Source organism: Canis lupus, chromosome 8, assembly GCF_003254725.2.
Source record: "Canis lupus dingo isolate Sandy chromosome 8, ASM325472v2, whole genome shotgun sequence".
Taxonomy (NCBI): Eukaryota; Metazoa; Chordata; class Mammalia; order Carnivora; family Canidae; genus Canis; species Canis lupus.
Genome location: NC_064250.1, coordinates 17,816,263 through 17,830,220, shown reverse-complemented (window position 1 = coordinate 17,830,220; position 13,958 = coordinate 17,816,263). Strand labels below are relative to the sequence as shown.

At 41.7% G+C, this 13,958-nt stretch overlaps 1 long non-coding RNA gene across 1 annotated transcript in view; it reads left to right on the top strand.

The window, feature by feature from the left end:
• LOC112657958 (uncharacterized) overlaps positions 1–13,415 on the top strand; it is a 66,307-nt gene extending 52,892 nt beyond the window's left edge. Inside the window, exon 8 of the long non-coding RNA XR_003135361.1 lies at positions 13,190–13,415. This is a non-coding gene — a long non-coding RNA (uncharacterized LOC112657958). The remainder of the gene's footprint in view (positions 1–13,189) is intronic.
• The last annotated feature ends 543 nt before the right edge of the window (positions 13,416–13,958 follow it).

Genomic DNA, 13,958 nt, shown 5'->3' with positions numbered 1-13,958 from the left:
AAAAAAATAATAATAAATTAAGAGTCAAGTGGGGGAGAGGCTCCTGTGAGGAGCCAAGACTAAAGTGTGGCAGCGAGAGACTTGGGGACAGGAAAGCCCAGTCCCGGAGAAGCAAGAACCTTAAAAATCCGCACCGGATCCTTCCTGGAGGGAAAGGTACTCGCAGGGAACTTGGGCAGGATCCCAGGAGGGGCAGTGGAGCCTCCAGGTTCCCGGGGTCACTAACAAAGAAAGTGCACCCACACCGCAGGCCAAGCTGGGTAAAGGGCTGGAGCAAGCCCAGTGGGGCCTCGGGGAGAAGCTCAGGTGGCGGCTCCGGGCTGAGGGGGCTGCATGGCCCCAGGATCATGATTCCAGTGGCGCAGGCCCCGGATCCCAGGGTGCTGGGGACACAGCACAGGATCCTGCGCTCGCCCCGGGACAGGTGGAGGCGGGGAGGGCACAGGACAGCGAGGACGCTCCTGCAACCGGGTGCCCCTGAGCTGTGCAGATCAACGCCCCTCCAGCCCCAGAGCATCCAGGCCAGTGTGGATTGGGAGACTGCAGTAGTTACTGAGGGAGCTAACTCCAAGGCTGAGAGCTGGCCGCTGGCCAGTGTGATTGTTCTTTCTGGTGTCACCATATGCCTGGGATGGAGCCGGGCCACGAGGGAACAGAGCTCTCACAAAGTAAACAGCTCCCACTGAGCCGTGCATTTGGCAGGGGGCGGGAAGCTCCCCCAGGTGCTCACACCTGAGAATCAGCACAGCAGGCCCCTCCCCAGAAGACCAGCTGGAAGGACAGAAAAGCAAGTTCTTCACTGCCCAGCACTGGAGAGCTCCAGGGGAAATTGATGGATTTTGAGCATATAGAAACAGAAGATACCCCCCTTGTTTTTCTTTGTTTGTTTTTTCTTTTTTTTTTCTTCCTTTTTCCAGTACAACTCGTTTTTAGCCACTCTGCACTGAGCGAAATTGCTAGAAAGAACTCCCCAAAAAAGAAAGAATCAGAAACAGTACTCTCTCCCACAAAGTTACAGAATTTGGATTACAATTTGATGTCAGAAAGCCAATTCAGAAGCACAATTATAAAGCTACTGGTGGCTCTGGAAAAAAGCATAAAGGATTCAAGAGACTTCATGACTGCAAAATTTAGATCTAATCTGGCCGAAATTAAAAATCAATGAGATGCAATCCAAACTGGAGGTCCTAACAATGAGGGTTAATGAGGTATAAGAAAGAGTGAGTGACATAGAAGACAAGTTGATGGCAAGGAAGGAAGCTGAGGAAAAAAGAGAAAAACAATTAAAAGACCATGAGGAAAGGTTAAGAGAAATAAATGACAGCCTCAGAAGGAAAAATCTACATTTAATTGGGGTTCCAGAGGGCACCAAAAGGAACAGAGGACCAGAAAGTGTATTTGAACAAATCATACCTGAGAACTTCCCTAACTTGGGGAGGAAAACAGACATTCAGATCCAGGAGATAGAGAGATTCCCCCTAAAGTCAATAAAAACTGTTCAACACCTCAACATTTAATGGTGAAACGTGCAAATTCCAAAGATAAAAAGAAAATCCTTAAAGCAGCAAGAGACAAGAGATCCCTAACATATATGGGGAGAAATATTAGATTAACAGCAGACTTCCCCACAGAGACCTGGCAGGCCAAAAAGGGCTGGCAGGATATAGTCAGGGTCCTAAATGAGAAGAGCCTACAGCCAAGAATACTTTATCCAGCAAGGCTCTCATTCAGAATAGAAGGAGAGATAAAGAGCTTCCAAAATAGGCAGAAACTGAAAGAATATATGACCACCAAACCAGCTCTGCAAGAAATATTAAGGGGAACTCTGTAAAAGAAAGAGAAAGTCCAAAGAAATGATCCACAAAAACAGGGACTGAATAGGTATTATGATGACACTAAATTCATATCTTTCAATAGTAACTCTGAACGTGGTCTAAATGATCCCATCAAAAGACACAGAGTTTCAGACTGGATAAAAAAGCAGGACCCATCTATTTGCTGTCTACAAGAGACTCATTTTAGACATAAGGACACCTACAGCCTGAAAATAAAAGGTTGGAGAACCATTTACTAATCAAATGGTCCTCAAAAAAAAGCAGGGTAGCAATCCTCATATCAGATAAATTAAAGTTTATCCCAAAGACTGTAGTGAGAGATGAAGAAGGACACTATATCATACTTAAAGGATCTATCCAACAAGAGGACCTAACAATCATGAATATTTATGCCCCTAATGTGGGAGCTGCCAAGTATATCAATCAATTCATAACCAAAGTTATGGCATACTTAGATAGTAATACACTTATACTGGGAGACTTCAATACGGTGCTTTCTACAAATGACACATATTCTAAACACATCTCCAAAGAAATAAGAACTTTAAATGATACACGGGACAAGATGGATTTCACAGATATTTACAGAAATTTACATCCAAACGCAACTGAATACACATTCTTCTCAAGTGCACATGGAACTTTCTCCAGCATAGACCACATACTGGGTCACAAATCAGGTCTTAACTGATACCAAAAGATTGGGATTGTCCCCTGCATATTTTCAGACCATAATACTTTGAAACTAGAACTCAATCACAAGAAGAAATTTGGAAAAAATTCAAACACGTGGAGGTTAAAGACCATCCTGCTAAAAGATGAAAGGGTCAACCAGGAAATTAGAGAAGAATTTAAAAAGGTTCATGGAAACTAATGAGAATGAAGATACAACCGTTCAAAATCTTTGGGATACAGCAAAAGCAGTCCTGAGAGGGAAATACATCCCAATACAAGCATCCCTCAAAAAACTGAAAAAAACTCAAATACACAAGTTAACCTTGCACCTAAAGGAACTGGAGAAAGAACAGCAAATAAAACCTACACCAAACACGAGAAGAAAGTTAATAAAGATTCGGGCAGAACTCAATGAAAGAGAGACCAGAAGAAGTGTAGAACAGATCAACAAAACTAGCTGTTGGTTCTTTGAAAGAATTAGTAAGATAGATAAACCATTAGCCAGCCTTATTACAAACAAAAAAGACTCTAATAAAATCACGAATGAAAAAGGAGAGATCACAAAGAATACCAAGGAAATACAAATCATTTTAAGTACATATTATGAACAGCTATATGCCAATAAATTAGGCAATCTAGAAGAAATGGACACATTTCTGGAAAACCACAAACTACCAAAACTGGAACAGGAAGAAATAGAAAACCTGAACAGGCCAATAACCAGGGAGGAGGGGGAGGGGCAAGATGGCGGAGGAGTAGGGTCCCCAAATCACCTGTCTCCACCAAATTACCTAGAAAACCTTCAAATTATCCTGAAAATCTATCAATTCGGCCTGAGATTTAAAGAGAGACCAGCTGGAATGCTACAGTGAGAAGAGTTCGCGCTTCTATCCAGGTAGGAAGACGGGGAAAAAGAAGTAAAGAAACAAAGGCCTCCAAGGGGGAGGGGCCCGCGAGGAGCCGGGCTGAGGCCGGGGCGAGTGTCCCCAGGACAGGAGAGCCCCGTCCCGGAGGAGCAGGAGCTGCACCGACCTTCCCGGGGGGAGAGGGGCTCGCGGGGAGGTGGAGCAGGACCCAGGAGGGCGGGGATGCCCTCGGGCTCCAAGGGACAGTAACAGGGACCTGTGCCCCAGGAGAGTGCGCCGAGCTCCCTAAGGGCTGCAGCGCGCATGGGGGGACCCGGAGCAGCTCGGGGGGCTCGGGGCGGCTCCGCGGAGGGGGCTGCGGGGCGGGAGCAGCTCGGGGGCTCCGGGGCGGCTCCGCGGAGGGGGCTGCGGGGCGGGAGCAGCTCGGGGGGGGCTCGGGCAGAGGAAGAGGCTCCGCGGAGGGGCCTGCGCGGTTCCAGGAGCAGCTCGGTGGGCTCGGGCGGCAGCTCCGCGGAGTGGGTTGCGCTGCCCGGGAGCGCGAATCCACCAGCGCAGGCTCCGGAGCACAGGGCGCCGGGACACAGCCCAGGATCCGGCCTCCCCCGGGACAAGCAGAGGCTGGGAGGGCCCAGGACAGCGAGGACGCTCCTGCCCCAGCTGAGCAGATCAGCGGCCCCGCCCCGGAGCCTCCAGGCCCTGCAGACGGAGTTCCTGCCGGAGCTGAATCCAGGTTTCCAGAGCTGCCCCGCCACTGGGGCTGTTCCTCCTGCGGCCTCACGGGGTAAACAACCCCCACTGAGCCCTGCACCAGGCAGGGGCACAGCAGCTCCCCCAACTGCTAACACCTGAAAATCAGCACAGCAGGCCCCTCCCCCAGAAGACCAGCTAGACGGACAACTTCCAGGAGAAGCCAAGGGACTTAAAATACACAGAATCAGAAGATACTCCCCCGTGGTTCTTTTTTGTTGTTGTTGTTTGTTTTGTTTTGTTTTGTTTTACTTTTTGATTTCTGTTTCCTTCTCCCACCCGCTTTTTTCCTTTTATTTTTCTCTTTTTCTTCTCTTTTTTCTTTCTTTTTTTCTTCCTTTTTTCTTTTTTCTTTTTCTCTTTTCTTTCCTTCTTTCTCTTCTCTCTTTTTCTCCTTTTCCCAGTACAACTTTTTTGGCCACTCTGCACTGACCAAAATGACTAGAAGGAAAACCTCACCTCAAAAGAAAGAATCAGAAACAGTCCTCTCTCACCACAGATTTACAAAATCTGGATTACAATTCAATGTCAGAAAGCCAATTCAGAAGCGCTATTATACAGCTACTGGTGGCTCTAGAAAAAAGTATAAAGGACTCAAGAGACTTCATGACTGCAGAATTTAGAGCTAATCAGGCAGAAATTAAAAATCAATTGAATGAGATGCAATCCAAACTAGAAGTCCTAATGACGACGGTTAACGAGGTGGAAGAACGAGTGAGTGACATAGAAGACAAGTTGATAGCAAAGAGGGAAACTGAGGAAAAAAGAGACAAACAATTAAAAGACCATGAAGATAGATTAAGGGAAATAAACGACAGCCTGAGGAAGAAAAACCTACGTTTAATGGGGGTTCCCGAGGGCGCCGAAAGGGACAGAGGGCCAGAATATGTATTTGAACAAATTCTAGCTGAAAACTTTCCTAATCTGGGAAGGGAAACAGGCATTCACATCCAGGAAATAGAGAGATCCCCCCCAAAATCAATAAAAACCGTTCAACACCTCGACATTTAATAGTGAAGCTTGCAAATTCCAAAGATAAAGAGAAGATCCTTAAAGCAGCAAGAGACAAGAAATCCCTGACTTTTATGGGGAGGAGTATTAGGGTAACGGCAGACCTCTCCACAGAGACCTGGCAGGCCAGAAAGGGCTGGCAGGATATATTCGGGGTCCTAAATGAGAAGAACATGCAACCAAGAATACTTTATCCAGGAAGGCTCTCATTCAAAATGGAAGGAGAGATAAAGAGCTTCCAAGACAGGCAGCAACTAAAAGAATATGTGACCTCCAAACCAGCTCTGCAAGAAATTTTAAGGGGGGCTCTTAAAATTCCCCTTTAAGAAGAAGTTCAGTGGAACAGTCCACAAAAACAAGGACTGAATAGATATCATGATGACACTAAACTCATATCTCTCAATAGTAACTCTGAATGTGAGCGGGCTTAATGACCCCATCAAAAGGCGCAGGGTTTCAGACTGGATAAAAAAGCAGGACCCATCTATTTGCTGTCTACAAGAGACTCATTTTAGACAGAAGGACACCTACAGCCTGAAAATAAAAGGTTGGAGAACCATTTACCATTCGAATGGTCCTCAAAAGAAAGCAGGGGTAGCCATCCTTATATCAGATAAACTAAAATTTACCCCAAAGACTGTAGTGAGAGATGAACAGGGACACTATATCATACTTAAAGGATCTATTCAACAAGAGGACTTAACAATCCTCAATATATATGCCCCGAATGTGGGAGCTGCCAAATATATAAATCAATTATTGACCAAAGTGAAGAAATACTTAGATAATAATACACTTATACTTGGTGACTTCAATCTAGCTCTTTCTATACTCGATAGGTCTTCTAAGCACAACATCTCCATAGAAACGAGAGCTTTAAATGATACACTGGACCAGATGGATTTCACAGATATCTACAGAACTTTACATCCAAACTCAACTGAATACACATTCTTCTCAAGCGCACATAGAACTTTCTCCAGAATAGACCACATATTGGGTCACAAATCGGGTCTGAACCGATACCAAAAGATTGGGATTGTCCCCTGCATATTCTCAGACCATAATGCCTTGAAATTAGAACTAAATCACAACAAGAAGTTTGGAAGGACCTCAAACACGTGGAGGTTAAGGACCATCCTGCTAAAAGATAAAAGGGTCAACCAGGAAATTAAGGAAGAATTAAAAAGATTCATGGAAACGAATGAGAATGAAGATACAACCGTTCAAAATTTTTGGGATGCAGCAAAAGCAGTCCTAAGGGGGAAATACATCGCAATACAAGCATCCATTCAAAAACTGGAAAGAACTCAAATACAAAAGCTAACCTTACACATAAAGGAGCTAGAGAAAAAACAGCAAATAGATCCTACACCCAAGAGAAGAAGGGAGTTAATAAAGATTCGAGCAGAACTCAACGAAATCGAGACCAGAAGAACTGTGGAACGGATCAACAGAACGAGGAGTTGGTTCTTTGAAAGAATTAATAAGATAGATAAACCATTAGCCAGCCTTATTAAAAAGAAGAGAGAGAAGACTCAAATTAATAAAATCATGAATGAGAAAGGAGAGATCACTACCAACACCAAGGAAATACAAACGATTTTAAAAACATATTATCAACAGCTATATGCCAATAAATTAGGCAATCTAGAAGAAATGGACGCATTCCTAGAAAGCCACAAACTACCAAAACTGGAACAGGAAGAAATAGAAAACCTGAACAGGCCAATAACCAGGGAGGAAATTGAAGCAGTCATCAAAAACCTCCCAAGACACAAGAGTCCAGGGCCAGATGGCTTCCCAGGGGAATTTTATCAAACGTTTAAAGAAGAAACCATACCTATTCTCCTAAAGCTGTTTGGAAAGATAGAAAGAGATGGAGTACTTCCAAATTCGTTCTATGAGGCCAGCATCACCTTAATTCCAAAACCAGACAAAGACCCCACCAAAAAGGAGAGTTACAGACCAATATCCCTGATGAACATGGATGCAAAAATTCTCAACAAGATACTGGCCAATAGGATCCAACAATACATTAAGAAAATTATTCACCATGACCAAGTAGGATTTATCCCTGGGACACAAGGCTGGTTCAACACCCGTAAAACAATCAATGTGATTCATCATATCAGCAAGAGAAAAACCAAGAACCATATGATCCTCTCATTGGATGCAGAGAAAGCATTTGACAAAATACATCATCCATTCCTGATCAAAACTCTTCAGAGCGTAGGGATAGAGGGAACATCCCTCGACATCTTAAAAGCCATCTATGAAAAGCCCACAGCAAATATCATTCTCAATGGGGAAGCCCTGGGAGCCTTTCCCCTAAGATCAGGAACAAGACAGGGATGTCCACTCTCACCACTGCTGTTCAACATAGTACTGGAAGTCCTAGCCTCAGCAATCAGACAACAAAAAGACATTAAAGGCATTCAAATTGGCAAAGAAGAAGTCAAACTCTCCCTCTTCGCCGATGACATGATACTCTACATAGAAAACCCAAAAGTCTCCACCCCAAGATTGCTAGAACTCATACAGCAATTCGGTAGCGTGGCAGGATACAAAATCAATGCCCAGAAGTCAGTGGCATTTCTATACACTAACAATGAGACTGAAGAAAGAGAAATTAAGGAGTCGATCCCATTTACAATTGCACCCAAAAGCATAAGATACCTAGGAATAAACTAACCAAAGATGTAAAGGATCTATACCCTCAAAACTATAGAACACTTCTGAAAGAAATTGAGGAAGACACAAAGAGATGGAAAAATATTCCATGCTCATGGATTGGCAGAATTAATATTGTGAAAATGTCAATGTTACCCAGGGCAATATACACGTTTAATGCAATCCCTATCAAAATACCATGGACTTTCTTCAGAGAGTTAGAACAAATTATTTTAAGATTTGTGTGGAATCAGAAAAGACCCCGAATAGCCAGGGGAATTTTAAAAAAGAAAACCATATCTGGGGGCATCACAATGCCAGATTTCAGGTTGTACTACAAAGCTGTGGTCATCAAGACAGTGTGGTACTGGCACAAAAACAGACACATAGATCAGTGGAACAGAATAGAGAATCCAGAAGTGGACCCTGAACTTTATGGGCAACTAATATTCGATAAAGGAGGAAAGACTATCCATTGGAAGAAAGACAGTCTCTTCAATAAATGATGCTGGGAAAATTAGACATCCACATGCAGAAGAATGAAACTAGACCACTCTCTTTCACCATACACAAAGATAAACTCAAAATGGATGAAAGATCTAAATGTGAGACAAGATTCCATCAAAATCCTAGAGCAGAACACAGGCAACACCCTTTTTGAACTCGGCCATAGTAACTTCTTGCAAGATACATCCACGAAGGCAAAAGAGACAAAAGCAAAAATGAACTATTGGGACTTCATCAAGATAAGAAGCTTTTGCACAGCAAAGGATACAGTCAACAAAACTCAAAGACAACCTGCAGAATGGGAGAAGATATTTGCAAATGACATATCAGATAAAGGGCTAGTTTCCAAGATCTATAAAGAACTTATTAAACTCAACACCAAAGAAACAAACAATCCAATCATGAAATGGGCAAAAGACATGAACAGAAATCTCACAGAGGAAGACATAGACATGGCCAACATGCATATGAGAAAATGCTCTGCATCGCTTGCCATCAGGGAAATACAAATCAAAACCACAATGAGATACCACCTCACACCAGTGAGAATGGGACAAATTAACATGGCAGGAAACAACAAATGTTGGAGAGGATGCGGAGAAAAGGGAACCCTCATACACTGTTGGTGGGAATGTGAACTGGTGCAGCCACTCTGGAAAACTGTGTGGAGGTTCCTCAAACAGTTAAAAATATACCTGCCCTACGACCCAGCAATTGCACTGTTGGGGATTTACCCCAAAGATACAAATGCAATGAAACGCCGGGACACCTGCACCCCGATGTTTATAGCAGCAATGGCCATGATAGCCAAACTGTGGAAGGAGCCTCGGTGTCCAACGAAAGATGAATGGATAAAGAAGATGTGGTTTATGTATACAATGGAATATTACTCAGCTATTAGAAATGACAAATACCCACCATTTGCTTCAACGTGGATGGAACTGGAGGGTATTATGCTGAGTGAAGTAAGTCAATCGGAGAAGGACAAACATTATATGTTCTCATTCATTTGGGGAATATAAATAATAGTGAAAGGGAATATAAGGGAAGGGAGAAGAAATGTGTGGGAAATATCAGAAAGGGAGACAGAACGTAAAGACTGCTAACTCTGGGAAACGAACTAGGGGTGGTAGAAGGGGAGGAGGGCGGGGGGGTGGGAGTGAATGGGTGACGGGCACTGGGGGTTATTCTGTATGTTAGTAAATTGAACACCAATAAAAATAAATTAAAAAAAAAAAAAAAACCAGGGAGGAAATTGAAGCAGTCGTCAGAAACTTCCCAAGACACAAAAGTCCAGGGCCAGATGGCTTCCCTGGGGAATTCTATCAAACGTTTAAAGAAGAAACCATACCTATTCTACTAAAGCTGTTTGGAAAGATAGAAAGAGATGGAGTACTTCCAGATTCGTTCTATGAGGCCAACTTCACCTTAATTCCAAAACCAGACAAAGACCCCACCAAATTAGAGAATTATAGACCAATATCCCTGATGAATTTGGATGCACAAATTCTCAACAAGATACTAGCCAATCGGATCCAACAATACATTAAGAAAATTATTCACCATGACCAAGTAGGATTTATTCCCGGGACACAAGGCTGGTTCAACACTCGTAAAACAATCAATGTGATTCATCATATCAGCAAGAGAAAAACCAAGAACCATATGATCCTCTCATTGGATGCAGAGAAAGCATTTGACAAAATACAGCATCCATTCCTGATCAAAACTCTTCAGAGTGTAGGGATAGAGGGAACATTCCTCGACATCTTAAAAGCCATCTATGAAAAGCCCACATTAAATATTCTCAGTGGGGAAACACTGGGAGCCTTTCCCCTAAGATCAGGAACACAACAGGGATGCCCACTCTCACCACTGCTATTCAACATAGTATTACAAGTCCCAGCCTCAGCAATCAGGCAACGGAAAGAAATAAAAGGCATTCAAATGGGCAAAGAACTCTCCTTCTTCACAGATGACATGATTCTGTACATAGAAAACCCAGAAGACACTACCTCAAGATTGCTAGAACTCATAGAGCAATTTGGCAGTGTGACAGGATACAAAATCAATGCCCAGAAATCAGTGGCATTTCTATGCACTAACAATGAGACTGAAGAAAGAGATATTAAGGAGTCATTCACATTTATAGTTGTACCCAAAAGAATAAGACACCTCGGAATAAATCTAACCAAAGAGTTTGTAAAGGATCTATACCCTAAAAACTACAGAATACTTCTGAAAGAAATGAGCAAGACACAAAGAGATGGAAAAATATCCCATGGTCATGGATTGGAAGAACTAACATTGTGAAAATGTCTATATTACCCAGGGCAATTCACACATTCAATGCTATCCCTATCAAAATACCATGGACTTTCTTCAGAGAGTTGGAATAAATAATCTTAAGATTTGTGTGAAATCAGAAAAGACCCTGAACAGCTAGGGGAATATTAAAAAAGAAAATCAGAGCCAGGGGCATCACAATGCCAGATTTCAGGTTGTACTACAAAGCTGTGGTCATCAAGACAGTGTGGTACTGGCACAAAAACAGACACATAGATCAATACAACAGAATACAGAATCCTGAAATGGGCCCTCAACTCTATGGTCAACCTATATTCAACAAAGCAGGAAAGACTATCAACTGGAAAAAGGACAGTCTCTTCAATAAATGGTGCTGGGAAAATTGGACAGCCACGTGCAGAAGAATGAACCTGGACCATTCTCTTACTCCATACACAAAGATAAATTCAAAATGGGTGAAAGGTATAAATGTGAGACAAGAATCCATCAAGATCCTGGAAGATAACACAGGCAACACCCTTTTTGAACTTGGCCACAGCAACTTCTTGCAAGATACATCTATTAAAGCAAGGGAAACAAAAGCAAAAATGAATGATTGGGACTTCATCAAGATAAAAAGTTTCTGCACAGCAAAAGAAACAGTCAACAAAACTAAAACACAACCTACAGAATGGGAAAAGATATTTGCAAAATGACCTATCAGATAAAGGGCTAGTATCGAAGATCTATAAAGAACTTATTAAACTGAACAGCAAAGAAACAAACAATCCAATCATGAAATGGGCAAAAGACATGAACAGAAATTTCACCAAAGAAGATATAGACATGGCCAGGAAGCACATGTGAAAATGCTCCGCAGCACTTGCCATCAGGGAAATACAAATCAAAACCACAATGAGATACCACCTCACACCAGTGAGAATGGGGAAAATTAACAAGGCAGGAAACAAGTGTTGGAGAGGATGTGGAGAAAGGGGAACCCTCTTGTACTGTTGGTGGGAATGTGAACTGGTACAGCTACTCTGGAAAACTGTGTGGATGTTCCTCAAAGAGTTAAAAATAGAACTACCCTATGACCCAGTAATTGCACTGCTGGGAATTTATCCCAAAGATACAGATGCAATGAAACGCCGGGACACCTGCGCCCCGATGTTTCTAGCAGCAATGTCCACAATAGCCAAACTGTGGAAGGAGCCTCGGTGTCCATCAAAAGATGAATGGATAAAGAAGATGTGGTCTATGTATACAATGGAATATTACTCAGGCATTAGAAACAACAAATACCCATGATTTGCTTCGACGTGGATGGAACTGGACGGTATTATGCTGAGTGAAATAAGTCAATCGGAGAAGAACAAACATTATATGGTCTCATTCATTTGGGGAATATAAAAAATAGTGAAAGGGAATAAAGGGGAAAGGAGAGAAAATGAGTGGGAAATATCAGTGAGGGTGACAGAACATGAGAGACACCTAACTGGGAAATGAACAAGGGGTAGTAGAAGGGGAGGTGGGCAGGGGGTTGGGGTGACTGGGTGACGGGCACTGAGGGGGGCATTTGACGGGATGAGCACTGGGTGTTATGCTATATGTTGGCAAATTGAACACCAATAAAAAATAAATAAAATAAAATAAAATCACAACTTAAAAAAAATGAAAAAGAAACTTTATCATCTAGTATGTACTCTTCCGTGTCTGCCTGTTATCTCAAAATTATATTTATGAGATTTATTCATGTTATTCCATATTTATAGTTTGTTTATTCTCATTGCTATATCATAGCCCATTGTGTGAATTTATCATACTTCATTCATTCTACTATTTATAAACATTTGAGATGTTCCCAGTTTAGGGGTCCTTAGAAATAATGCTGCTATGAACATTCTATAGTACATATCTTTTGGTGAACATATATGTGAATTTTTGTTGGTATATAATCTAGGGGTGGAAATGCTGGGTCAGAGGATAAGCATATATTCAGCTTTAGTAATTTCTGCAACCAGTTTTCCCAAGCAGTCATACTAATTTTACACTTCCACCAACAGTAAATGAGTGTTGCAACCACTCTATATCCTTGACACACTTGGCATTTTCTGTTTTTATTTTAGCCATTCCTTTGTAATCATACTGTGGTTTTAATTTGTACTTTCCTGATGACTAATAAATTTGAGTACATTCTCATCTCCTGTGGCCATTTAAATATCCTCCCTTCTGACATGACTGTTCAAATCTTTTGTCCATTTTTTCTATTTGATTCTGGCTTTTTGATAGGGATTTGTAGTGGTTTTATACATATTTTATATACTAGTCTTTTGTCTGGTATATATAGTACAAATATCTTGTCCTAGTCTCTAGCTCGCCTCTTTAATTTCTTAATGGTGTCCTTTCATGAACAGTCTTTATTTTAAATGTGGACATTTTTCCCCATTCTTTTTCCTTTATGTGTCCTGTTAAGAAAACTTTTCCTTCATGTCATGAAGATAATCTCCTACCTTTTCCCCAAAAAGCCAAATTGTTTTATCTTTCATATGTATATGTGAAGTAAGGTTCATTTTTTTCTTCCTACAGATATCTAACTGACCCAGTAACTCTTAATGAAAAGATCATACTTTGCCCACTTCACTGCAGTGTCATCTTTGTTACAGACTACAATGAAGGTCTATTACAGGACTCTCTTCTATTCCACCGGTCTATTTGCCTGTTCTTATGTCAAAAACACACTGGCTTAATCAATTAGTTCTGCGAAATCTTAATAGGAAGAGGTTCCTATTAAAATGACTATTACGAAAAGTTACACGGTTTTTGCTGCTTTTGTTTTTCATTTACTATTTGAATTATCAGAAATCTTACTTAATACACTAATGTGTGTTATAATTATCTAATAGGTAGATGTATAATATGGTGTTTCCCAAACTTTAACTATGAATTTTTTTTTTCTACAGATGTCTTATAGGACTAGTGTTCTACATAGCACTTTGGGAAATAAATAGATCTGTTTTCAGGTGGTAAAAGCTGACCTTCAGGCCAACTCCAAATGGTTGATGAAAACTTACAGCCCCCAGCATGAGATAAGGTTTTTAATTTTCTTCACAACATGCATGAGGTCAATTACATTAAGCTCCACACATCCAGGTGCTTAAAAGAAGACAGATAGCTATATTTTGGAATGCAATGGGCAAAATAAAAAATCCTCTTTCACACTTTCCCTTGCACTCCTAGGTCTTACAGATTTTTAGTGACTCATCCTTGATTCAGAATGAGAAGGTACAATAAAATGAATTCTTTTAATATAAATTTTAGCCACCTGGGCTTCCTGGGTGTCCACAGTTATTCATTC